Genomic DNA, 26,467 nt, shown 5'->3' with positions numbered 1-26,467 from the left:
ATAGCAAGGACAGTCAGCAGGGCAGAATTAGGAAATTTGCTTGATATTTTAGGGAGCCTAAGTGAGTAGATAGACACCCTTAAAATAAAAAACAAGTAAAATTCCGAAAATGTTGCATTATTGATCCAGGTTCGGGTGTGACGAAGGATCCTTCCAAGACCTTTTACTTTCATGATGTGTTAAATTACATTTTTAAAAGAACATAAATGAATACATGTGCATGTTGTAAAGAAGAGGAACATGTCAATCATCAACAACATAAAAAACATAAGCCGTTGATAAAAGAGTTCGTCCAAGAGGGACTACATCTCCGGGCCTCGGTGTCAATATGGTGTAGGCCACTGCATTAAGTGTTGTCAATAGTGATGATCTGCATAGGAGATGATGTCGCTATCATACAAGGAAAATTCCCTCACGCAAGAGTGGCTCCAACAGATGTTCCACTATAGGAACTCTCAGTCAAAAGACTCTTATCAGTATGACACAAATTCATGCATGATGATAATGAGCATCCTACCAACATGGCATAAAAGGGCATCTAAAATGAAAACATGCATAGAGACACATGAGTAACCCATCAACATACAACAAAGGGATCTCAAAACACAACATGATGAATCATGACAACAAGTACATCGCACGGATGATTGCGCATCACATCAAGAAAGAATCATGAAAATGAGTAAGAAACAAGATCCCACATTAATCATCAAACAAGGATCTGTGCAACACAATGCATAGCAAAAGAAGTACATGAACACACTGCATATACCTCACATCGAAGGGCCATCTGAAGAAGCGGATGTCAAACTGCTGAAAATGTTCAGACCATCGATCTCACAGCATCGAATCGCATGAAAGTGGCTACTCGCACATGAATGCTAACACCCGCACTCCATTTAGAAAAGTGGCTGAAGAATGAAATGAGAAAATAAAAAATCTGAACTCCATCAAATTTGTGGCGTCGAATAGTGGAAAATCGATTGTCGAATTTCTGAATTCTGAGAAAGTGAGAATCTGGGGCTTAAGGAATCTTTAGATTCCCCTTAGATTCCCTACTCCGGGTCTTTTGCAAATCTGTTGCTCAGATCAAGAAACTGACTGCACTATTGGGTTCCTTGTGGAATTCCGAGAAAAACAAGTATGAAGTTGGCTGCATTCTGACTCTGGCGAATTTCAACATCCAAGGAATCTAGAAGATTCCCTCAAAGATTCTTGAAGATTCTCCTCCGCTGGGAATCTGAAAATCTGTTGCTCAAAAGGCAAATCCGACCTCGCCATGGCGTTCTCTATGAAAATCTATGAAATTTGACTGTAAAATTGGTTACATTCTAATAAAAAGATTTTTTACCTCCTTGGAGAATCTTCGGGCATCAAAGAATATTCTACCTTGAAATGCATGTCAAGGTTCTGCCTCCTCTGTCTCGAAATCCATGCCCGCTCTTGGTTCCTCCATCTTCCTGTGGGTGCACTGAAAAATGAAGGGATTATATTACTTCCTGGGTGGACTAACCAAAGCAAGAGGTTTGGCATAGTGGTAAATAAGGAAAATGGTTGAGGAGAGGTCGGGGGATCAAAGCCTGCTCCTCCCAATTTTAACACATTATTGTTTTTTGGTTTAAACCACATTAAGTTTGAATGGGGGGGTTGGGTCCGCATTGGGCGGCCTACCCCATACCTCCGTATTAATGTGTTATTGACCATAGCTTTTTTGGTGGCCGTTGCAATATAGTTATGAGTGTTATATGGGGTTTCGTGAGGGTGCTCGAGAGGTGGGCCAACCACACCAGCCAGGCAAGTTCAAGCCCCACCACCCTCGGTTCATTATAATATGGTGTATGATATGGGTGTGGGGTGGTGAGGGTGGTGACCCACAACCTCCCGTTATATATATATATATATATATATATATATATATATATATATATATATTTATTTATTTATTTATTTATAATATAATAATGAGGCATTTTCGAAATTTTCAAAATTTGACCGAAGGAGTCAAATTAAATAGGCCACAAATTCTCCTGGAATCTACCCCAGGTTGGTCAGAATCCGGTGGTTAGGTTTTGTCCAAATTGCGGCCTCCTTAAGCCTACCCAGTCAGCAAAATTCAACCAAAACTTTGACTGCCTCTATCTTCCTCATCTAGACTCGGATTGACGAACTGTTCATACCACCATGATCACAATGAAGAGATCTTTAACATGAACCTAGTTTGAGCATAATCCAAACACTTTGATTTTTGAGTTTTCATAAGCCCTCTTTGTCTAGTGTGTGTCCCTAGAGCCACCTAGATCAATTATCTATCTTCTGCCCCAAATGTCGGAAGAAAAATGCTCTAAGAGAGTGTCCCTTATACTCAAAAGCCATAGAAACCTGTGTCATATGTGCGGAAAATCATGATATGAAGGAATGTCCATCCTTACCAGGTCTTAAGGTTGTATTTAATGATAAAGGAATATCAGAACCAGTAGACCCTCTCTACTTTATAGCCAAAAGACCATGGAAAAATCCCCAACCAAATCAATCACAAGGATTTAGACCACAACAATTCGCCCAGTCTTCACAAAATAATTGGAATTCAGCCTAACAGCCTTGGGCTCAGCCTCAGTCGCAACCTTGGAATTAGGGATGGAAAAATCCTTATGGAGCTTATGCTCAATATCAACAATACTCACCATCTTACCTTCCACCACAATTTCTACCACCATCTAATCAAATTCCCCAAGCTAACCAATTACCACAGATTCCAGTTCAGAATCAAAATCCACAACTCTCCCTACCATTTCCACAAAAACCAAATCAATTACCCACTCAACCACTTCCGAATCCCAATAATAAAATACCACAACAACCAGTATACAACATGGAGGGGAAGAATCCTCAAACTTATGTAATAACTCCACTAGACCTAAATAATGTTCAATTAAGGTCTGGAAGAGTATTACCAAGAAAACCCCCTGTTGTCATTCAAGAAACAAGATCCAATCTTCAAAAACACAAAAACCAAATAGAAGGAGGAGATACCTCTTTCCCTCAGAAGGAAAACAAACAAACATAAGACGTTCCAATAAACACTCCCATCATAGAACAACCCTCAACATCAATTAGATCACCTTTCCTTGAACGGTTGAAAATTGATGGAGTAGAAAAACAAATTATCTTGCCTGATTACAACATGATGGATGAATTAAGGAATGTTTGTATTAAGATTCCTTTACTACAAGCCATAAAAGAAATGCCAATTTTCTAAGTACACAAAGATCAGGGAGAAAAAGAAAAGGTATAAAAATAATTCAGTTAGTTGGAAAAATTGCAGATATTATGGTGGGGAAGATGACAATTCAAAAATACTTAGACCCAGGAAGCCCCATTGTAAAAATTCACATCAATGGAACTAAAATACCAAACACAATGATTGATCTAGGAGTAGCCATAAAGATAATGAGCAAACAAGTTATGGACACACTTAGGCTTCCTAACCTTCAATACACACCAACTTTATTGCAATTATCAGATAGGTCTGTGATTAAACCTGATGGTGTATTGGAAGATGTTTGTGTATTCTTAGATTCTTGGGAATATCCCGTTGATTTCATGGTCTTAACACCCAAGAATAATTTAGAAGGACATCCATTAATTCTAGGAAGACCTTGGTTAGCTATAGCTAATGCTTTCATCGGTTGCAGATTAGGTGACATGTTTATCTCAGATGGAAATTCTACGAAGAAATTTACATTATATTCTCCTGCAAGAACAACAATAGATACAGATACTGAAGAATGGATAGAAGATGAAGAAGATATACAACCTATTTTTACTACTGAACAAGTAAAGGAGGAAGACCAAATTCTAAATTTATTATAAAATAATGAGTCTTCTTCACATTATGATCATACTCGCAATGAGTATCTCTCATCTAAACAAGTATCATTACTTTCCATGGAAAATTTTGGGAATTCCTTAATAGAAATCTTTCCAAGAAGAACCTTGAATGTCAATGAAAACCTGGAAGAAGTGCAAAAGAATCAGTTAATAGAATTTGACATAAACATTCTTCTACTTTTGCATGGGAATATACTGACATGAGAGGGATTGATCCTAAAACTTGCATACATCATATCTACATTGAATAGAATGCAAGACCGGTTAGACAGCCTCAACGAAGAATGAACCCGAATTTAAAAGAAATTGTTAAGGAGGAGTTGCAGAAATTGTTCAACGTAAGTTTCATCTATCCAATATCCAAAAGTCAGTGGGTTTCACCCCCAGTAATCGTTCCTAAGAAAAACAGAAAATGAGAGTATGCATCAATTACAGGGAACTAAATAAATCAACACTAAAGTACCACTTCCCACTACCTTTTATAGATCAAGTTTTAGACACACTAGCAGGGAAAAAGTATTTTTCCTTCTTGGATGGGTTCAGTGGATATAACCAGATTCAGGTAGCCCCTAAAGATCAGGATAAAACCACATTCACTTTCCCATGGGGAACTTATGCTTACTGAGTACTTCCCTTTGGATTATGCAATGCTCCAGCAACATTCCAAAGAGCAGTCCTCGGAATTTTCTCTGATCTTATTCATGATTGTGTGGAAGTGTACATGGATGATTTCACAGTTTATAGAGATTCTTTCAAAGAAGCACAAGAAAATTTGGAAAAAGTACTAATAAGATGTAAAGAAGAAAATCTCTCATTAAGCCATGAAAAATGCTTCATGATGTTTAACGAAGGAATTTTTTTAGGTCATCATATTTCAAGAGATGGAATCAAAGTAGACTCATCTAAATTTGAAGTCATTTCTAAGTTATCAGTGCCAAGTTTTCAAAAGGATGGTAGAAGTGTTCTCGGTTTTACTGGATACTATAGAATATTTATAGAAAACTTCACAAAAATTGGATCCCCACTCTTTAAACTACTCACCAAAGATTGTGAATTCAATTGGGATTCTGAATGTCAAGCTTCCTTTAAAACTTTGAAAAAGAGAATTTCTGAAGCACCTATCTTAAAAGGACCTAACTGGAAATTTCATTTCCATATCTCAACAGATGCTTCAAATTTAGCCTTAGGGGCTATGTTAGGACAAAAATATCTTACTCCTTATGCAATCTATTATACCAGTAAAGATTTAACTCCTGCAGAGTTAAATTACACTATAACCTAAAAGGACTTTTTAGTTGTAGTTCATGCCATTAACAAATTCAGACATTACATAACTGGCTATGAGACTTTTGTTCACACAAACCATTCTGCCATTAGATACCTAATGAATAAACCAGTCACTAATGGACGAATAACCAAATGGCTTTTACAAAATACAATAGTCGACTTTTTATCTAGAATACAAAATGAAAATAATGATCAACCCGTAGAGGATAAATTTCCTGATGAATATCTTTTTGCAATATCTACTAAATCACCATGGTATGAAGATATTGCTAACTATTTAGCTACAAGAAAAATTCCATTTCATTTATCTCCTAGGGAAAAGAGAAGAATAGTCCACAATAGCACATATTATTCATGGATAAATGAAGAGTTATACAAGACAGGACCAGATCTCATCATCAGAAGATGTGTTCAAGAGGATGAAATACCAAAAATACTTAAAGCTTGCCACGATGAGCCATGTGGGGGACATTTTTCTGACAAAACGACTGCTTACAAAATCTTACTTTTAGGATATTATTGGCCTTCCATTTTCAAGGACACCAAAGAATATGTTAGAAGATGCGACAGTTGTCAAAGAATGGGCAAACCCACTCTTTCAAATGAAATTCCACTACAACCACAGGTACTCATCAAACCATTTGAGAAGTGGGCACTAGATTTTGTTGGACCAATCATCCCACCTTCGAAGCAAAAGAAGTATATTCTGGTATGTACTGATTATGTCACTAAATGGGTAGAAGCTAAAGCACTTCCTTTTGCTATTGAAAATGTTGTAGTCTCATTTCTTTTTGAGGATATTTTTACTCATTTTGGTGTTCCAAGAGAAATTGTAACAGATCAAGGAACACAGTTCACATCCAGACTAGTGCAAAAGCTTGTGGATCAATACAAAATAAAACATCAGAAGTCCACTCCATACCATCCACAAGTCAATGGACAAGTTGAGTCCACAAATAAGGTGATTGAAGTTGTCCTTACTAAGACTGTACATCTACATATGAAAGATTGGGTGGAAAAGCTTCCAAAAGCTTTATGGGCCTATAGAATTACATGGAGAAATACTATAGTACATACTCCCTATGAATTTGTTTATGGGAAGCAAGTCTTACTTCCGATATAATCCCAGCTCTAGACCTATAAGACAGCAGTCCAGTTAGATCTTGGTCTATCAAAAGCACAGAAGCAAAGGATGACACAACTAAATGAACTTGATGAAATAAGACAAGAATCCTTTCAGAGAACTAGCCTAGTTCAACAACAGAGATCTAGATGGCATGATAAGTATATTAAGGAAAGGAAATTTCATCCAGGAGATTGGGCATTACTCTTTGATTCAAAGTTCAAAAATTTTCAGGGGAAATTCCAAACCCACTAGCTTGGACCTTATGAAATTAAAAGTGCTTTTGACAATGGTGCAGTTAGAATCATGACTATTGATGAAGAGAAAATTCCTCTATTAGTAAATGGACATCGACTCAGATTGTAACAAAAACCATTGACAAGAGAGGAGTTAGTTAACATGTTCCAAGATAATTTAGAACTAAAAATGATCAAGAAGAATTCCTCTTCTTTTCCACCTTAGAAATTTTTACTTAGTTTACTCTTTGAAAAAAAAAGAGTAAATTATATGTATAGATATACATATAATAATAATAATAAATAATAAAAGAAGACATAGTACTATCGAAGATTAAAATGAAATCATTATAAATTAAGGGTGATGTCCACCTAACATAATATCATAAGCCACCACTTAAAAAGTCGTGTCATGACCTCATTCCAAATCCATCGAAGTAATTACCAAATCATAATTTTAAATGCACCTAACGGTCTGATTCATTCCTATAACCCTTGTCATAATCCACCATTCTTAAACTCCTCTGAAATTTCATAAGCCACTCCACCCTTCTGCCATTTAGCAAAACCCTACCAACGCCATTCTCTTGTCAAGGTAACCAGTCTTTGAGGCAAAGCATCCTCCAGAATGGGGATAATTGTTTGAACTGAGCCAACATGAAAAAAAATTCCTTGATGGATACCCTCAGACCAAAGAGTTGCTGCAAAAGAAACAGTGGTTGCAGTTCATTGAAAAATTCAACGGCTTCCACAGGGAAGTGACCAAGACATTTGCACGCTCGTTTGATGGAACTGAAGCCGAAATAGGAGACATCAAGATCACCGTAACAGAATCCATGATAGCAGAGGCTACGAAATTACCAAGGAGCAGCGAAAAATGGTTTAAGAACAGGGGAATTGATGGAGAGGATTGGAAGGTCTTCCTCAAAAATCCAAATATGGACACCACTGTCTTCAAGAAAGGTATTCCCAGCTCAACCCTTAAGAGCAAATGGAGAAATTTATTGCTTATACTTCAAAAATTTGTCACCTATGAGGGTAGGTTTAGGTATATGTATTTTTACCATGTTAGAATGATGATGCATTTCCTTGAAGATCACTAGATGAACCTTCCTTACTTCCTCTTAAATAGTCTCAAGAAAATGTCTACAAACGTTCAAAAGAAAATTCAGTGTATAGAAAACACCATGTATCATCATGGCCTGATAAAGATATTATTTGAGTTCCATCTTCGAAGTATAGGAGATAACTAGGAGTTTCCTGGTTAGGAACCATTTTGAAGAAAGTTCCCTAGAAAAATCCAGCAGCAGTAGAACCTCCAGAGGAAGGAAGAGAACCATAGAAGGGATAAAAGAGTAGGAACCTCAGACTCACCCATAATTATCAGAAGAAGAGTTGCCCATAGTAGACATATTACAGAAAATGAAGAAGGGGAATCTTAAAAGGAAGAAAGATAGCAAAAGAGGAAAAGAAATACCACAAATTAGGACCCTTCCTCAAGAAGAAAACTTAGAAAATAAAAGAAAGAAGGCTCAGGGATCACAAACCTCTGGACTGAGGAGGAGCACAAGGTTAAGCACAGTCTAAGACACAATCCCCAAAGCTACATAGTACATTAATCTCGAGGAGAACGAGCCAACTGAAAACCCTGAAAGTCTTCCAAAAGGGTCACCAGAATCATCACCGAGGGTACCACCACCTTGTAGCTCACCTCTAAGAAGCCCAATGCAGAGTCTGGGTATTGACCCTATCCAACAGGAGATATATGACTATATAGAGTTGTTGGAAAGAAAGGAGACATCAACCAAGGAAACAATTCAGAGTCCTGGAGAAGGGAGAAACCAGTTAAATGAACCATAGGAACACTCAGCCACAAGCATTTTAAAGCAAGATATTTTTGAATTAGAAATGTTGAACAGGTATCTCAAGAATGAGAATCAAGCATTGAAGGCACAAAGTGAGATCCAGAATGCAAAAAGTGACAATCTCATCCTCCATTTGAGCTTGTGGTATAAAAAGAATAAAAAGTTGAAGAAGGAAAACAGGATGATGCAAAGAGAGATTATCAGCTTAAAATATAAATTTCTCATGAGAAAATCTAGGATGCCAATAGCTTCCAAAAAGAGGAAAATAGTGAAACTTGGAGGTGATGAATAGAAGACACAAGTGACTGACAAGGATGAAGTGCATGAGGACTTACAAAACCTCCATTCTAGGGGAATGTAGATTTCATATATTGTCTTACCATGACACCCCCTTTTTGCCTATGTTTCCTCTCTTTTCCTACATTTGCCACGTAAATAATGCCACATCCACTAAGTTTTGATAAAAGTAAGTAATGATATGTCTTCTTCTTCATGTTTGATTATATGCCCTATTGTTTTGTTAAAGACTGCAATTGGATACATAATTGGTCCGTTTCCACAGCTAATCCAGATTTCTGTAGTTGTCTCCATTGTTTGCAAGGTTTAGAAGCTCCAGGTAAGCGAAGAAGTATATGGATGGATAGTAAATGGCCCCAGCGTGGATCCCTTCCTATCCCCTTGAAACAGTTCGTTAAAATGAGCGCAGGATATCACCGTCAAACCCCAAAGTCAACCATAGAATCGTTGCTGGAACGAAATCCGAGTTTCATCAAAACCATTATTGATGTCGGCTTGAGGGGGCTTGATCCAGGTTCAACGTTATTTAGCCAAACAAATCCCTACACTACTGGATCTTTAGGCATCATCCCGCAGAGTGTGGACTGAAATCTCACCCGAAGTAGTATGGGGGGATGTTGGAACCGAGTTTCTGCACCTTGAGATGGTTGTGATGTCGTTTGATCTCTTTTATCCCTACCTTTGCACAAGTGATCTCGCTCTAGGGCTTGTAAGACAAACCCTCTATTCCAGCCTTAGATACCTTTCCGAAAGTATACGATCAACCTTCACGCAGCCCTAACCTGGGGCTTAGGTACTTTTACGTTTTTATGGCAACGTGTCGTGCAGATTCCTCAATTACCCTAAGTGATTTTCTTATTTTTCCGAATACTTAAGTTTATCACCATGTAATCAGATATTCATAATTGCATTTAATTATTCAATGTAACTGTATTCATTCACGTAACATAGAAGCATAACAAAGGAATTTCATACACAAAATATCCAAACCCATCAATAGAACAAATACACAAAAATTGTAGAATATACCCTTTTATTAATATCTTCCAAGTGTTACAGACTCTGTTCACCCTGCACACAGAGCTACAGGGTTCCGTGCACTTAGATGCGGACTTCTCCCCTAGGCCTCTGCGCACTCAGCTGCAAAGCCTCTACCTACGCTACAACCCAAGGCTTAGACTTGTAGCTCTAAAGCTATGACTCTCTTACTTCTTCGATGCTTCTAACTACTTAGAGCTTAGCTCTTTTTATACAATCCCATGGTCCGCAGACCATGGGTAGATCAATTACAGCCGAATTTACTTTACAAAACTAAAGGTGGACTACCCTTTGTGACACATAACACCTTCGTGCTCCGCAACCACAAAAGGCGTAGTCTTTACAATAATATTACAAAAATTTGACTTAAACATGGGCTTTTAGCCCCAAAACTGTCCTTAGGGGATCCCGCTCCCAACAGGCCCCTAACACAAACATCGTGACTCGCCCTTGAGTCACTCGGTAGGCGTAGAGATCTTTGCACGAAGCCCATCCAGCTCAACCCTGATGACCACAACTTTGGCTGTGCACTAAGCTGCTGCCTACTTTGCATCTTCGATTGTCTTCTCAGTTACTGCCCCTGTGCTATCAGCCTGAAGTTGTTGTTGCGTCGCTTGCAAAGTTGTAAACTTGCCTTCAATGTTTCCTGTGACTGCATAAGCTTCCTCCAACCAGGTCTTTAGTCGCGCCTTCAGCACTGCTTCCTTGTGCAGCGCTGCATCCACCTGTTTCTTTAGCTGCTTGGATTTCTGCAGTTTGGCTAACCTTTGTGTCAGCGCAATGGTTCGCGTTGTGCCCTTAACTTCGTCATAGCATTGTTGGAGTTTGTGTGCTTCTGGCTCTAGCCTTTGGATGTTTGAGTCCTCCTGCAAGTCGATCAGGACCTCAAACAATTGTTCAAACAACTGGGTGCAGTCTGCTGCTGCACTCTCCACTACCGTGACTGCATCTGTGATAGCAGCCACCCACTGTTCCTTTACCTCTAGTGGCATTGAATTCTAAGCCCTCAATTGGAGCTCTGTAATCTGTAGGTTCATCTCCAACTGAACTCGTGCCATCTCCGTCCGAGTGTCGCACACCCCTGTGGCCAATTTACGGATGCAGACCTTGACTGGCTCTTCCTCCGAAATGGCCAATTTCGAGACCATTCTGCAGCCCTCCTCCATGACCTATATGATCTTTTTACTCTAGTTGGTCACCTCGGCCTCGACCGTGATGGTAGCATTCCTCTGTAAGGCCATCTTCTCATTGTTGATTTTCTGTTCACTGATCACTTGGAGGGTGCGGTGCTCGTGGGCCCTCAACTCTGCAATTACTCCATCCTGTAAGAGGTGGAGTGCTTCGCGTGGGAGCACTGCCAGGTTCAATCCTACTCCCTTCAAGGTGCTAACAGTGGGCCTGTCAGCCTCATTTTCTATTGTCAGTGCTCCATCCAACAACACTAGCGCACTGGAAGCCTTCGTGCGCAGCATATTGACAGCCTCTAATGTGCCAATAGCCAAGCTGGTAGACACCGTACCAACTTGCAACGCATGGGTTTGCAACTCCTGTAGTCCTGTCTGGATGGCCCCTAGGATGATCTGCTGCTGCTTTTCAAATTGTTGCAGGGCCTCCGTGGTGACATCTCTAACTATGTCACCGATGTCGTATAAATATCCCTCCGTCAGTGTGATAGGGTCTAGCAAGGTCTTGGTCGCTTTTGATTTCTTTCTGGACCCTCCCTTTTCCAGCTCTCTCGGGCCTTAATGCGGTCAGACGTCTCCTGAGGGTCCACGTCGCACTACTCTGTGTCCTCTTCTTCAGTTTCAGGTGAAGGCAACCGCGCGCCTTTGTCAGAGCCCTACTCTGTGCCACCTATCTGTTTTCCTGCCTCCTTCCTTGTCTATTCTGCCTTAGCCTTCTCAGCAGCCTCCTTCTTCCTCTTTTCGACCAGTTGCGCCATCTTCAGCTTGGCCTCGTCCTTCTTCTTTTGTGCAACAGACTTGCTTCCACCCACCACCAAGTTTGTTGTGGTGCGCCACTCCACCGGCCATTTATCCAACACCGCATCAATGGCATCATTTGTGGCTAGGTACGGCAAGTCGTACCACTTTTGCACAGGTTCCTTCTGTGCCCTAATTGAAATCCGATGGAAATCAACTTTGAATTTGGAATAGCTCTACAAGTTAGCATATACGTGGGCGAAAATCACGGCTTGCGATTGATGGCCATCCTGATATTCATTTCCATCAAGATCTAGAAGATCTTACTGTCCCGAGTGGGCTCTACGTCCTTGGTCGCCCACAGTGAAGCGTATTTCACTGCCTCAGGAAGTTCCGGCGCGACCGAGGGGAATTGGATCTCTGCTAGTAGCTCCCATGCTACAAGCATAATCGATCACAAAAGCCACATGTAGTGGAATTTCTTGCTTTTCTCTTGCACTTTGCGGCAGTTTGTCAGGAACTCGCTACAAAGGTAGTCCGACTAGTTAAACTGGACTCCTTCCACGCACTATTGTGCAAGCATGACGATAGGTGCCGGCACTTCATCAGTGTGACACTTCTGCATCACCTTCCTTGCAAGGATCTGCGTTGCCACCTTCACAGCGGGGTCGCAGATGCTAGAGATTGCATACCCGCACGACTTCTTCACCAATTTGAACTTTTCTTTCATTGATTCCGTGAGCGCCAGCTCGCCACCCTTACCACCAAAGTTCATAGATGGATTTTTTCTTGTATACGGTAGGTGTGTGATGAGGTGAATCAACATATCAGTGATGGGTATCAACTCCTCCAGCCACAAGCATCCATCATGCACCAAGCACAGTAGTTGCTTGATAACTAGAACCATCACGGGGGTGCACTTATATTGCAGCACCCAGAGCAGGTTGAGTAATCCTGCCTTCTCTACTCCTCTGAGCCACTTCCATGGCTCCAGTGTAGTCATCCATGTCTTTATGTCTATGATGCGGCGCATCAATTGTTCGGTCTCTAGGTGCAGGAACTTCTCATGGTCCGCCAAGTCCCAATCTTCGAGCTTCAAAATTGGCACCTGTGCCAAATGCGGACCGTCAAAAGTGATCTCATCTGGTAGAAATGGGGTTTGCAGGGGAGTCTTACTTTCATCAATGTCCTTTGGGACCTTGGACTTAGGCTTGTGCGAAGGGACATACTCCAGCAACCGTGTAATAGGGTCCGCACCCTGGGCTTCAACCTCCTCTATTTCCACTCCCACATCCTCATCGTCCATGGGGATGTCTTCGATATCCTCCTCTTCTGCCTCTAGGTTTATAGCCTTGCCTTTCTCTTGGGCAATGGGCTTTATTGGGTTTCGTCTTGGTGATGCGTGCACTAGGATGGCAGGCTGCTTGCCCTTCTTATCTTTCATGGTCTCCTTGGTTGGGGTTGGCTTCAATCTTGACATTCTCGGAGATTTAGGGACCTCCGCCAGTACTTCAACTACTTTTGGGGCAGATTCTTCGGCCTGTTTCTCCATCTCTTGTGCCAGATCTTCTACCACTTGTTTTGTGTTGATAATTTCTAGGGGTCATGACATAACACTCTCTATCAGTACTCACGATGTCTCAGGCAAGTTCGCAAATGCGGGAGTCTACTTGAGAGCTTTGAAAATCTCTAGGTCCATAGGCGTCTGAGAGCTCAACAGCTGAATACTTAAAATGCCAGTGTTTCTTACTAGACAGCCACTTGTAATTTATAGGGAAATTTGAATTCAAATCCGACCGTTCCCCCGAAATCAATTCATTAATGTCAGATTGGCAACATATTTTCAAGGATCTAAGCCATAAATTTCGTCTTAAATGTCAATTGCCCGCTCCATTTGGCCTTATTTGTTCCATCTTTTCATAAACAGTCACTTTAATGGTCACTTTCCAGCCGACCTGCGCAATTTCTCCCTAGGTAGCACAGCTCCCTCCGTGCTGTCGCGGACCCAGTGACACGTCCTTGCTTCACACCATCTTCCAATCGTGTAGCTCCCCAACTTGGGCAGTGTAGTTTATAGTCTCGTGCCTCCTTTCAGCTGCCTGGAGCGCTAAGACTATGCTACTTTCATTTAGTCACATGGCTGGACCACCGGTGTATGGCTTCAAGCAATTGCCATTCACCTTTCTTGGGAAGGGTTCTCCATTTAACTTGACTATCTGTACCGCTCCTTCGTTGGTAATCTCCTTAATAACATAAGGCCCTAACCAGTGCATCTTGAATTTTCTGGACAATTTATCAAACTTACTATCATACAACAAAACCAGATCATTTACCTTAAATGTGCGCAGCTTGATGTGTCGATCATGCCATGCCTTTTCACACTGCTTTTGGACTTGCTGGTGAAATCCAACCAAAAATCTTTCTTCTTCGAGCTCATCTAGCTACGCGAGTCTTTCTTCCAGGGCTCTACGATTCGTCATACCTATGAGTGCTGCTATGCACAGACTAGGCACGATGTATTCCATAGGCATTACAACTTCCACACCATAGACAAGCCTAAAAGGGGTTTGTCCTGTCAACTTCTTGCATGTCGTTCAATAAGCCCACAATACTACATGTATGCGTAGGTCCCAATCACTTCATTGAGCATTGAAAACCTTGGTCAATGCATTTTCAAGCACTTTGTTGAATGCCTCCACTGTCTCATTAGCCTGTGGGTGATAAGGTGTGCTCTTCTGGTGATATACCTGAAATTCCTCTGTTAGTGCGTTGATCGTCTCATTCAGGAAGTGCATACCACGATCACTCATCAAGATCCTTGGACATCCAAATGCATCAGTATATGCTCAAATAGGAACTTCGTGGCTATTGTTCCCGTGCAATCCTTCACTGACTGTGATTCCACCCAACGAGTCAAATACTCCATCGCAGTGATAATGTACCTTGCTCCTGTCTTCCCTTGTGGCTGGATGGGTCCTACAAAATCTATTGCCCATTTTTTCGAAGGGTTAAAATGTCATTTGTGGATTCAAAGGAATTGCATCCCTCTACAATGGCTTGCCTATTCTTTGACATACATCACATGCCTTGCAATATGCTTTTGAATCTTAATGAAGGGTTGGAAACCACAACCCTGCACGTAGAACCTTCTACGCGGTTTCTCTCCCTGCATAATGTCCTCCTGCGGTTCCCCCATGAGCATCCACGAGGATGCTACTTCGTTCAAACTCAGGTACATATCGTTGCAATATCTCATCAGTCCTCATCTTGTATAGATGCCCAGCAATGACAGAGAAATCTAATGCGCGCACCACTAATTCCTTCTTTTGTTGGACAGAGTATCCTTTTGGTGCAATTCCTGTTGTTAGGAAGTGTATTATATCCTCAAAATGACCATCCGTGACACACGATACAAATAGTTGCGCATTAGGAAATCCTTCTTCCAAGTTAGTAAGTTCCTCCCCTATTTCAATATGCGCCAGATGGTCTGGTCCCGCATTCAATTATCCAGGCTTCAAAATAACTTCAAAAACGTACTCTTCGAACAATAAGAGAAATTTGCAGACTTCCCCCCCAACACAGGCTTATTGACCAGGTACTTTAGCATAGAGTGATCCGTATACATCTTAAAATGGCCTCCTAGCAAGTAGTGTCGGTACTTTTGGAGCGCATACACCATAGCTAGCCCCTCGCGTTTAGTGGTAGAATAATTCTTCTCTGCTTTGGATAATCTACAGCTTGCAAACGTGATAGGATGGTCCAAGCCTTCTCCGCCATCCTGTGTTAGTACTGCCCCCAGCGCTATACATGACGCGTCGACATGTACATGAAACTCTTTCTTCCAGTCTGAGAAGACTAGAATCAACACGATAACCATCTTTTCTTTCAATATATCCAATATTTTCTTACAATCATCATTCCAGCAAAACGTGACATCCTTCTTCAACAATTTTTCCATCAGTGCGGTGATCTGGGCATAGATTTTGATAAACTTTCTATAATATCCCATATGTCCCAGAGTAGCGCGCAGCTATTTCACACTCTTCGGTGCTTCCAAGTTCAGTATCACCTCGATCTTCACAGGGTCTACCATCAATCCTCTTCTGCAAACCACATGGCCCAATAGGTTCCCAAAAGGAACACAAAACAGACACTTCTTGACATTGAGCGTGCTATATTATCTTCGACAAGTATCCATCATCATGTGCAAGCTTGCGACATGGTGCTTAACTAGCCCAAATACAATCCAGTCATCAAAATATACCTCCAGGAACTTATGAATAAATTCCTTGAATGCCGCAACAACCACACGTGAAAAGATTGCAGGCGCATTCTTCAATCCAAATGGCATTACAGTGTATTGAAAACAACCCCACTCATCATGAAGGTTGTCTTGATCCTATCCTCTAGCATGATTTTGATTTGGTGGCACCCAAAGAACCCATCAGTGAAATAATATGCTTCCTGGCCACCTACATTGTCCAACACTTCATCCGTGAACGGAGTCGGGAAAGGATCATGCACACAAGCATCATTCAGTTTTCTGAGATCCACGCATATCCTTATCTCATCCTTCTACTTCTTCTCTTACACCACCATTGGGATTACCCAATCAGATTCTTCCACAGGCTCAATGATGCCTGCTGCTAACATCTTGTCTAGCTCTAAGCGGACCTTCTCCTTGTATTTCGGATTGAGGCGACGTTATCACAGAAAAAATTTCAAAAAATTTTGGACAACTAGTTTGGTTCCAAAGTTTTATGATTAGTCCTGGTCAAAGTCATTTTTATTGTTTTGTTTAAGGAGTCTAGAACATAGAGTGGAGTCTTGTTCCCATTAGCAAATAACGTCAACAATGTTGTTTTGCCTATCATTAATCCCACATTGATTCAAAGGTGTCATGTGTCAAGGCTGTTTCAAAATTGGCATGCGCTATGAAATCACCTAGGAGTTTTCGTAGCGCAAAACTCAGAAAATACACTGTGTGCTACGAAATCAGGGATTCGTAGTTAGGAGATTTCGTAGCGCAAAACCCAGAATTTGCACTAGTTGTGCTACAAAACCGGGGATTCGTGCCAGATCTTGTCTAGCTACCTAATCCATCAAAATCTGTTGATGTTTCATCACCATGTGTCAATCCATGAACCTTGCTTATCACATGTAGCCATTCATTCTCATCATTAGATTCGTTAGGGGTCTTGTATGCACTCTTTTCAATTTTCAAAAAAGGGTAAGGTAAGGTGAGTTGGTCTTAGTATTTTCCGTGTTCCTTCATGCATAAGAAGACAATTGACAACCTCGGGGATGGAATTCACCAGAATTCTTTGAAATCTCAAGCGAGGCAGTTTCCAAACTAAGATAGTGCGAGTTATTTGAAGTCTCCTTATTGGTGTCTCACAAAAATGTCTGAAGAAAGGAAAAATCATAGATCAGGCCGGTGTCTTAGAGCTGAGCCTGAAGGCTTAGATGTTCTCACGAGGAACAGAGAGGTTGAACATGCATTCAAACAGGTGGGCTGCTGGAGGTTCTGTGAAAAACTTCAGGGAGGTCACAGTCAAGTAACCAAGGATTTTGCTTTTAATTTCACAGGTTTAAATTCAAAGGTTGGAGTGCTAGAATTACCCGTTTCTCCTGAGGTCATTTCTACAGTCACAGAGATTCCTAGAGGCCAAGAGAGATGGTTTAAAAACTTCAAATTTGAAATGGCACCTTGCAAGGTATTCCTAAAGCTCGAATTTATAGACTCAGATTTAACTAAAGCAGTGCCTAGAAGTTATGTCAAAGACTCATTTGCCAACTTACTCTCATGCACACATCCCTGCCATTAAAGAGGCAAGATACATCAGATGGAGTAATGACAGGCTTAGAACCAATATCAGAGTGATGAAAAGGCAAATTGAGGACCTGAAGATTCAACTAAGCAAATCTAGAGGACAGCCTCAGCACAAATGAACCGGACAGTAAGTGATAGAGCCTTAACACAATTTTGATGCGAAACTTACTTTTTGAAGAATTGAAGATTATTTTTGGATGGACAATGTCAGTTTTGTTTGGCCCATTTGCATATGGAGAAGCCATGAAAAATCCCAAGAATGACAAAAACTATATTTTTGACTCACACAGCAGTTTCATAGCACACTACAAAACTGCTAAAGATAACATATAATGCACAGCAGTTTCGTAGCGCGCTACGAAACTGCTGAAGCTGGCAGTTTTGTTTTTTGAATCTATTTTGAAATGAAAGGGGGGAACCATTATGAAAGAATGCTACTGTAGAAGATACAAAAGGTTTGCCTCAAAAGTTTTGAGTACTAGGCAAAGGAAAATTCAAAGAATGAGAGGCATTTAATAACTCCAAACTCTGCGCTACGAAAACAACTGTCATTTCGTAGCTCAGACAGTTGTCATGCTTCAACCAGCATTTAAGGGGTTTTGTCTTAGCACGAGTATATGAGCAGGACCTTTGGTCTAATTCAAGGCATCACATGTTATTAAAAGGGATAAAATGGTTAGCAGCATTCGAGGAACCACTTTGGAGACCAAAGCAGAAAAAGCAAGGGCAATTTTCCTAGTATCCAGGGACAGTTAAAGGACAAGCATTCAAAGGCCAGCATGAAGTTTAAAGTCATCACTCAAGCCAAAGATGAAGAGGGACATATGTCAAAGAACAAGTTTGTTTTCATAGCTAAGGTTGTTGCCAGCATAGATAAGGAGTTACACTCCTAGTCAAATTAGGTCTCTAAGACTGTTAGTTTACAGTCAGTTGTAATTAATAGTTTGTTTAAAGTTCAATAGGTGTCAGGTCTAGAGAAATTTGAATTCCCCTCTTACTAGAAGAAGGAATTCAATCTTGTAAGGAAACTCTATATATGACGAGAGATGTAATGCACCAGGGGTTGGAAATTTTTCAGGGAAAACACTAATATTGTGTCATTGTAGAAGATTATGTTTTTTTATGTAATACAGAGTTTGGCTTTACTTCTCAGGATTCAGAAAGAGTTCAATGTTGGCGTATTTTATGTTTGTCCTCATTTCCTCATTTACAGTAGTATGAATGTATGTTACTTATAACTCATTGGCAATGCTCTAACTTCCTTCATGCATTTGTAGATTGTGTTTCCTACATGTTCTTATGTGTTAACTGATATATTGAACTCTTGATGCCCTGACTTCCATGTTCAGCTAATATTGTTGTCATACTAAACATTTTCTGACTCCATAAGCCCAATGGATGTATATTGACTTTGTTTCAACCATTCACAATCCTTCATTTGTTTCATAGAGTTAACCATCTCATCTATTACTAAAATCTTTAACCTAGTGAGAGAGCCCTCTCAGGTTGAGGAGGCTAAGCCTCAGCCAAAAGTTGGTTTGAAATAGTTACTCAAGGTCTACCTGATCAACAACCTATTAGGGTTAGGTTTTGTGATAACAGGCAGTAAGACCTCTACTTAACTCGCTTTGCGTCAGGATTTAACATGATCTTCATCACTCCTAGGTCACCGATTATTCCTTTTAGATCTATAAACTTGGTAGGGAATAAGTCCTGGTATTCATGGAGCAATTCAATGACCTTATCCACCGTCGCATCATCCCAATATTCTCCAATCTTCAAGAATTTGGGTTTTGCCTTCGTACCAATGTTCACTTGTTTTGTTTTCACTGATGCGGTTATATCAGGGTTCTCAATCTGCGGTCCTTGAACCTTGTGGTGGCCTTCTGTTTCTAGAATGTTAATCTTCCACGGATCCTCATCCTCTGCTTCAGTAGTTATATTATAACATTTGAGCGCATGACTCAGCTGAGTAGCCCATTCAGGCTGAATCAAGTCTAAAGGATCCTGCAGTATCCTAAAGATGGCTGCTTTCACCTCTTGTAGTGCTTCATCAATACTGTCAAACCCATCCTCAAAACTGAATGTCACCATGAATCCTTCACGTAGGATATCTCATTTTCATGTCCCATGGTGGAGCTTTGTTTCTATATACCAATTCATTGGGATAATATCCAGAGTATGACAGAACAGGTGCAGCCACTCAGGTTAGGGCTTTTCTCCATAAGCCTGCGTTCATTTGGCCAGATGCGCGTGCGGATCATTCTACCCATCGTACTTGTCTGTCAGTCGCATCTTAGGCTTCCCAAATCATGTTCTCAGCATCCTCCTACATTTGCACCAATCATCAAAGCTTCCCTTGTGCGTACCCACCATCTTGTGGGCATAGCGCACAATGCCCAGTCCAAGGCTTGGAAACACTACTTGTATGGTACCTCCCTTTCAAATGCGTCCAAAAACATATCTACCTCATTTAGACCATCATAAATAGGTAGATTTCTTACCTCTGACAACACACAGCGCAGCGACCAGGTCATCATGTTGCAATTCAACGTAGTTACTTCATGTAACTGAATCTGCCAGCACTCTATTTCTTCATCATAGTCTGAAGTGCAGGAACTCTTGGGATCCCATGTGATCCATCCATCCGTGGTGGGATTCACCCAATCTTAGTCTCGCGCTGTTATCTTTGTTAGGCATCGGATCCCCTGCAGCACGGTTTTGGGGCTCAAAGCCTGAGTTTTGGATCAAAGTGTATTGTAAAGACTCCGCGAAGTGTGCAGAGCGTGAAATATATGGTCAAGTCATAGGGTTGTCTACCGTGAGTATGTAAAATAATGTATTGTAATTTCAGCCTACCCATGGTCCGCAGACCATGGGATTGTATAAATAGAGTGAGGCTCTATGATGTAAAGCAATCTTAAGTAAAAAGCTTACGTCGATGATGGAATAGGAGTAATAGCTCTGAGTCTGTAAGTCTGAGTCTTGAGTTGTAGGAGTAGGTAGAGGCTCTACAGCTGAGTGCACAGAGGCCTAGTAGAGTCTGCAGCTAAGTGCGTGGACCCCTGCAGCTGAGTGTGTAGGGCGGTGATGGGGTTGTAATTGAAGAAGAGCATTAATAAAGATAAGTTGATTCTAAATATTCTGTATCTGTGTTTTTGTCTATCTTTATACATTTATATTATTTATGATTGCGCGCCTTTATCTGGAGGTTGAATGATTAATGAGAGTATTGGGCTTACACAAATTAATTAATAACTATACTAATCGCGCGGCAAGGATAAAGGATCAAGACAATACTTCTTCACGTTCTTTACAAGAGCTGCGCGAAGGCAGTAGCACAGGTCGCGAAGGATAGGCCGTTGTGCGGAGTAGCGTGAGCACGCAGGTTCCATAGCACAAACTTCCTAAGCTACATCTAGACATCCCTAGGGTGCGAAAACCTGGTTCCAGCACCCTCCCATACTACCTCAGGTGAGACCTCAGTCCTCGCACTGTGGATTGTTGCAGAAAGGGCTGGCAGTCTTGGGATTTGTTTCGCTAAATCACCTCTGAACCTGGGTCAGACCCCAACAAGCCAACAAATGGTTTCGTTGTTGGGACTGGGATCTACATAAGGGATGTCTGATATCGGAACACTAGAATCCGACGAAGAAGGAAATTGAAGAGTGGTTGGACGAAAGAATCCACGAGTTCGCAAAACAAGAAAATAGGAATGTGCTGATATCTGAAGAGCAGTGGTTGGAGTGCTATCTGTATACAGAGATCCATGAAATTTTCTTTGCTTCGTTTCCAGTTGAGCTATATGAGTGGATCGCGAAGTTAGCAAATAGTTAAGGGAGGTGCAGGCTTGATAAACCAATCGTGTGGACTCCTGAACTAGTGTGCAGATTAGAAGCCTCAGAAGATAGGATCACGCGCACGGTAGACCACTAGCTTGACCGAATTATAGGTGGATTCATCACTGAGTTCGCAGTTGACACAACTATCAGCTACAGCGAGGTAGAGCGATGCTTCCTCAAGGGACCGCGAGGTAAGTACATAAGGTCTTTGAACACTTGGATTAAAATGTTATTGTGCGAAAAGCGGGTTATGCGAATAAATTAATGTTTGTGACTATGCGAAGTGGAAGACCCTATAGAATCATAGGTAGCATAGGGATAGAAAGTAGCCCTTTGATTTCACCGCGAAGAGAAAGCGAGGAAGAGCTCGCGGAAGTCTCTTCGAGAAATGCAGTCAGTTTGATAAGACAAAGGATTCGCGATTACCACCTCCACCCACACCACCACCAGTCTCACCTTTTTCACCTCCATCTCCACCCACCCCACCTCCGCCACCATCACAGTTCAATATGGTGAACGCGATCAAGCTGCCAGTATTCAAAGGGGTAGGAAATGAAGACCCGGACTAGTTCTGGTTCATTGTAAGAGCAGTATGGGAAGCACAGGGTGTTGTGGATGACAACATCAAAAAGGCGACGCTGGTTAGCACGTTGCAAGACTGCGCGTTGACATGGTATATTAAGTACTCAAATGATCACCCGAACGTAAGAATTGTGGAGATTCAGATAGCGCTGAATAGGGAGTTCAGTAGGCCAAAGTCGGAAACACAGTCAATTATTGGGTTTAAAGAGATCGCGATGATCCCGGGCGAGACCCCTTGGGATCTAGATCAGCGATTGAAAGGTATGATTCACGAAGCTAATATGACGTTGACAGATGCGCAGCATCGCACGTGGTTCATAGTGTCGCTCTCACCACATTTAAGGACCACACTATCACAACAGAAGTTGACCACACAAGCTGAAGCATTGGAAATGGCAATGAGACTGCATGAGACCCCGATACAAGATCCTGCATTAGGAGTCCAGCAAATTCACGCGCAGCTACAGAATTTATGTTTGGAAATGAAAAACCTAAAGCAAGAGAAGGCACCCCGACCAGAGGTGCACGAGGAAGTCTGGTGCGTGAAGTGTAAAAGCCAGGGCCACAACAAGGATCACTGTCTGGTTTTCGCGAATTACATCGCAGCAAGAGGACCTATGCCATTAAGACTGAAAGCACAAGTAGGGCCCAACATGGGCTTGCATTATGGTGCACGATATGTCAGATAAGAGGGAAACATAATATGGACAATTGTCACGTGTTGCAGAAATATACACAGACGTCCCAGCAACTGTTCTGTAACTTCTGTAGGTCAGTAGGACATGATGAGTGCACTTGCAGAAGTTATGAATTAATGATGGACCAAACCCCGGCTTATAGAATGCAAACTGAAACGCGAGCCCTTGACCCGAATGCAGTGATGGCGCGTGCTGGATTTCAGGGATGCGGAAGAGGGCGAGGAGGAATGGGACCCGAAAGGGGTTATGGACAGTTGATTTGTTACAATTGCGGAGGGCCTGGGCACTACACTCGCGATTGTACGAATCCTACAAGAATATCATGTTTATATTGTAACCAGTTTGATCATGAGACCGAAGACTACCCTACATTGATAACCAAGTTGCGCGATAAGGGGGTACTCCAGCCACCCCCGACCCAGAATGTACAAATGATGAGATCTGAACCGCGCGAAGAGGAACCAACTGTAAACATGATGCTTAGAAGTGGTCTCACGATAGGAGAAGACAAGGGGAAACAACCTGAAGAGAGCATGTGGGTTCGCAAGGCTCCTGCAAAGGAACTTGAATTTGATCTGGAGCGTGCGAAGGAAGCATTTATGGAAGCTAAGAAAAGCTTCATGAAGGCCTCCACTTCAAGTACAAAGGATCAACAAGAAACAGGGATGGATCCTTCGATGCTCACTACCTTTTTGGAGACATGCATGAAATTGTTGCGCGATAGCAAGGCAATAAAAGGATTGTAGGAATTGATCACTAGGTGTGCGGGAGCAGGAGAATCGCGCGTCATCCGGAAAGTGGGAAAACATGCATTGCGCATAGGGAGGGAAATGAGGTTGACTGCGCAGATCAGAGAATACGAAATGGATCAAGTGATTCTGGACTTAGGATCAGACACGAATGTATTACCGAAACAAACATGGGAACGCATGGGCAAACCCACATTGCAGTGGTCTCCTATTCAGTTGCGCATGGCCAATCAACAGAAGATCATACCAATGGGGAGACTGCAAGGAATCACAGTGGATATTGAAGGAGCAAGCGCGCTAGCGGATTTTGAAGTGATAGAGATTGTTGATGATAGCAATCCCTATCCTATGCTACTGGGCATAGACTGGGCCATTGATATGAATGGTATCATAAACTTGAAGAAGCGCAAAATGATTTTTGAGAAAAAGGCGCTACGCATTGTAGTACCGCTCGACCCAGCCGAAGGTGTGCGATACATTGAACCAGTGTGCGACGAAGAGAGTGATGACAAGCTCGATTGTATCTATAAGATAACTGTGTGAGAGAAAGATTGGGTGAATCCAATGGCAGATGGTAGGATTACGTGGGAGCGTGAAAGCTCCTACACTTCAGATTCAGACGAAGAAATAGAGTGATGGCAGAATCGGCTGCATGAAGTGACAACACTAAACTGCAATACGTTGATGAAGTCGTTGCGCTGTGTGACAATAGAAGTGCGCGACCTACTAATGTATGATGGGTTGACCGGGGTAGAGGAATTTTTGGATGAATTTGAGAATGCAGTACCTGAATAGCAACGATTTGATGCGTTGAAATGGGCACTGTGTGCTAGGCCCGCAAGGTGGTGGGGTACACATCAAGGAAGTTTCGAGGATTGGGGCGAATGTCGAAGAATGATGCGCCTGCGATTTGGGAGACCGCAGCTGTGATTGAAGGATAAATATGACGGACGAGATGATCCGCGCTCACACCTCATGAAATGGATGAAGGCCTATGGGGACGAGCCACAACCAGAATGGGTGCATCTGTTCTATCATACTTTGGATGTCATTCCTATGAATTGGTATATGGAAACAGAGCTCTGTCATGGTACAAGTGAGTGGGATATTCTACGCGAGGGATTTCTGCTAACTTTCACTTTTGAGGATCGATGGTGGGATACTGTTGATGATGCACTGCAAGCAGTAAAGGTTGTTATCTTTAGCACACCCCAGAGGCCAATGGAAGTAGTTCAGCCGGAATGGGTGACACAGTTGCACTACATGTGGAATGTTATAATGTAAATGTTGAGGAGGAGGATGAGGACCCTCGAAATATTACCATTCCAGAAACAGAAGGATATCACGAGGTTCAAGGACCCCCGCTTGAGGATCCCGACATCACTGCGCCGCTCAAAACAAAGAAGGTAAACATTGGCATGGAGGCAGAACCAAAGTATGCGACGCTGGGTGATTATTGGGATGCTACCATGGTGGATAAGGTCGCGGAGCTACTTCGCGAATACCAGGACTTATTCCCGACTAAAATTACGGAGTTAAAAGGAATTGTCGGTGACTTGGGAGTAATGAAAATCAACCTAAAACCCAACGTGAATCTAGTCAAGTAGAGGCCTTACCAACTAAAGCCAAAGTACAAGGAGAAGGTCCACGAAGAGCTGGAAAAGATGCTCACGGTCGGTATTAATGAACCAGTGGAAGAATTGAATTGGGTAAGCCCTATTGTAGTACAGGAGAAAAAGCAGAAGGGCGAAATAAGGATATGTGTGGACCTTAGGAAGCTGAACGATGCCTGTGTACATGATCCATTCCCAACACCATTTACAAACAAAGTGCTGGAAAATGTTGGTGGAAAGGAAGCGTACTCATTCACGAATAGGTTCTCAGGGTACCACCAGATTAGGATCACACCAGAAGATAGGAGCAAAACGACCTTCACAACAGAGTGGGGCTGTTTCCAATACACAGTTATGCCATTTGGACTGAAAAATGCACCAACGATCTTTTCACGCATCATCGTCACCGCATTCAAAGAATACATCCACAAGTTCTTGGAGGTGTATCTGGATGACTGGACTGTGTTTGGATTAGTGAAAAACCATGTAGCGAGTTTACGATTGATGTTGGATACTTGCCGACGGCACCAAATTGCGCTAAACCTTAAAAAGTGCACTTTCCTTGTTCCCTTCGAGAATCTGTTAGGACATGTGGTCTGCAGACAACGGCTTATGGTGGATCAGGCAAATATTGCAGTGATTCTAAATTTGGAAGTGCTGCGAAGCGTTAAACAGTTGCGCACTACCTTGGGGCACACAGGTTACTATCGAAAGTTTATTAAAAGCTATGCTCAAATTACCGTGTTGATGGAGAAACTACTAAAGAAAGATGCCACTTACTGTTGGAATGATGATTGCATGAAGAGTCTGGATGTTCTAAAAGAGAAGTTGGCATCCGCGCCAATCTTGGTATTTCCGAAATGGGATATAGAATTTCATGTCCATGTTGACGTGTCGTGCATCGCACTAGGAGCAGTGCTTACTCAGGAAGGTGGCAAGGGCTTGGACCACCCTATTGCATTTGCAAGTCAACGATTATCGAAAGTGGAGAAGAAATATTCCACAACCGAGCGTGAGGGGTTAGCAATGGTGTATGCACTCCAGAAGTATCGACATTATTTGCTCGGCGGACATTTCAAAATGTATACTGATCATTCTGCGTTGAAATACCTAGTTAATAAGCTTGTGTTGGGGGGGGCGCATCTGCAAGTGGTTGTTATTGTTCCAGGAATATGATTTTAAGGTTTTAGTAAAGCTAGGACGCCTGAACGTAGGACCAGATCATTTGTCGCGCATTGAAACAGGCAAGGAACCTACTAATTTGGAGGAGGGACTACCTGATGCTCAGCTTTTTGCAGTGCGCGTCACGGATGGACACTTCGACGATATAATCCATTTTCTGACAACAGGGACTGCACTAGAGGAATACTCCGTCCAAGAGACGAAGGAATTGGTGGTGCACGCAGCAGATTTTTCTGTCATCGCGGGACACTTATACAAAATGGGAAATGATGAAATATTGCGACGATATGTACCAGAGTTTGAGCAGAATCA

The sequence above is a fragment of the Pinus tabuliformis genome, chromosome 3_1 (assembly GCF_031772625.1).
Source record: "Pinus tabuliformis cultivar Carrire ecotype Pingquan chromosome 3_1, CPIR1, whole genome shotgun sequence".
Lineage (NCBI taxonomy): Eukaryota > Viridiplantae > Streptophyta > Pinopsida > Pinales > Pinaceae > Pinus > Pinus tabuliformis.
Note: the sequence above shows the minus strand (reverse complement) of the source record.